The sequence below is a fragment of the Pinus tabuliformis genome, chromosome 4_1 (assembly GCF_031772625.1).
Source record: "Pinus tabuliformis cultivar Carrire ecotype Pingquan chromosome 4_1, CPIR1, whole genome shotgun sequence".
NCBI lineage: Eukaryota > Viridiplantae > Streptophyta > Pinopsida > Pinales > Pinaceae > Pinus > Pinus tabuliformis.
The window spans coordinates 447,192,406-447,195,049 of record NC_142303.1 but is presented as its reverse complement, the minus strand read 5'-3'; positions in this window follow the sequence as shown (position 1 = coordinate 447,195,049).

The following is a 2,644-nucleotide window of genomic DNA, read 5'->3' as shown; positions in this document are numbered from 1 at the left end:
TCTTATAATTTCCGTAGAATCCTGGAACTACCGGGCTGACTTTGTAGTGCTACAGACTAAAACAAAGTTGGGGGGTCACCCATTGATTCTAGGGAGACCTTGGCTGGCTACAGCAGATGCTTTCATTAGCTGTAGGTCAGGATCAATGACCATATCCAACGGGCAGGAAACTAAACAGCTCACCCTCTATCCTCATGCCACACCCATGATCAATTGTGACAATTCTGTATGGGTAGACTATGAGGATGAAGAAACCCAACCAATACTGACTATTGGACAAGCCTTGACTTTTAAGGATTCCACCGAAGATGAACTAATTAGCAGTTTTATTTCTGAACCCTCTTCGGTTAATCCTGAAATATTTAACCACTTCACTGCAATCTTAGAATCTGAATCCCAGCAAAACATAAAAGATGAAAATTTATGCCAGACAGCAGTAGGCAACCCTTCCAAGAGCACAACAATTGAAATTGAACCTGGTAAAACACTAAATATAAATCCTGACTTGGCTGATAATGAAAAACAACAATTAATAAAGTTACTCCAAGCAAATAAAGAGGCATTTGCATGGGACTATACAGACATGAAAGGGATCTCCCCTGAATTATGTACTCACCGTATCTATATTAAGGAGGGATCCCGGCCAGTCTGTCAACCCCAGCGAAGAATGAACCCTAACCTTAGAGAAATTGTGAAGGAGGAACTCCAGAAACTTTTAAATGCAGGATTTATATATCCAATATCTGATAGTGAGTGGGTTTCCCCACTCGTAATTGTACCAAAGAAGAATGGGAAATGGCGAGTATGTGTAGACTATAGATCATTAAATAAAGCAACCCAAAAAGATCATTTCCCTTTACCTTTTATTGATCAGGTATTGGATAACTTAGCAGGTAAGAAATTCTTCTCATTTTTGGATGGGTTTAGTGGATACAACCAAATTAGGATTGCACCCCAGGACCAGGACAAAACCACATTTACTAGCCCATGGGGAACCTTTGCTTACAGAGTACTTCCATTTGGGCTATGCAACGCTCCAGCAACATTCCAAAGAGCGGTGATAGGAATCTTTTCTGATATGTTAAATGATTCATTAGAAATATTCATGGACGACTTTACTCCTTATGGAGTGACCTTTGAAGATGCTCTGCAAAACCTTGAAAAAGTACTTAAGCGGTGCATAGAGGCACACCTTGCTTTAAGCACTGAAAAGTGCCATATGATGATGAACCAGGGTATTGTACTAGGTCATTTCATTTCATTTTTAGGAATTCAAGTCGACCCAGCTAAAATTCAGGTGATTTAGAACCTTCCTATCCCCAAAACACAAACTGAGGTGAGAAGTTTTTTAGGACATGCCAGATATTACAGAAGATTCATTAAGGATTTTTCTAAAATAGCTTCTCCTTTGTTTGTGTTCTTAATGAAAAATGCTGAATTCAAGTGGACTGATGACTGCGAAAATGCATTCAATAAACTTAAACATCAGTTGTCCACAACTCCTATTTTGAGAGGACCTGATTGGGCATTACCCTTTCATATCTCCTCTGATGCCTCAGACACGACAATTGGAGCTGTCCTGGGTCAGGAAGAAAACAATCTCCCCTATGCTATCTATTTCATTAGTAAAAACATGACACCAGCTGAGCTAAATTATACAGTGATTGAGAAAGAATTTTTAGCAGTTATTTATGCTATTAATAAATTTCGGCATTATATTACTGGCTATACTACCTTTGTGCATACTGATCACTCGGCCATTAAGTATTTAATGAATAAATCAATTACAAATGCTCGAGTTACCAGGTGGTTGTTACTATTACAAGAATTTGATATCACAATTGTAGATAGGCCAGGAAAAGAAAATGTAGTTGCTGATTTTCTTTCTCGTTTAAAAACTGATGAAAATGCTCCAGTAGATGATTCTTTTCCCGATGAGTATTTATTTGTAGTATCTGCTCACTCACCTTGGTATGCAAACATTGCCAATTATCTAGTTGCAGGAAAACTACCATCACACAGGGAAAGAAGAAAGATCATCCAGCAAAGTGCTAGGTACAGCTGGATAAGCGGGTGTCTGTTTCACACAGGAATAGATCAAGAAATCCGGAGATGCATTGGGGAAGATGAAATTTACGATGTGTTAAAAGCTTGTCACGATGGCCCTTGTGGAGGACATTTTGCAGACAAAAGAACAGCACACAAGGTACTGAGAATGGGTTATTATTGGCCATCACTTTTTAAAGATGCTAGAAAATATGTGAAGGCTTGTGACAGCTGTCAGAGAATGGGTCAGCCTAACCATAGGGATGAGATGCCACTTAACCCCCAGGTAACTCTTGAACCTTTTGAGAAATGGGCATTAGATTTTATAGGTCCCATCAATCCTCCATCTAATCAAAGAGTTTACATATTAGTATGCACGGATTATATGACTAAATGGGTAGAGGCCAAAGCACTCATTAAAGCTAATGAAGAAGCAGTACTAACGTTCTTATTTGAAGAAATCTTTGTTAGATTTGGACTACCCAGAGAATTAGTCACTAATGGAGGACCTCCTTTTAATTCTCATGGCTTCAAAGACACACTCCAAAAATATCATATTAAGCATAAAATGACCACACCATACCACCCCCAAGCAAAT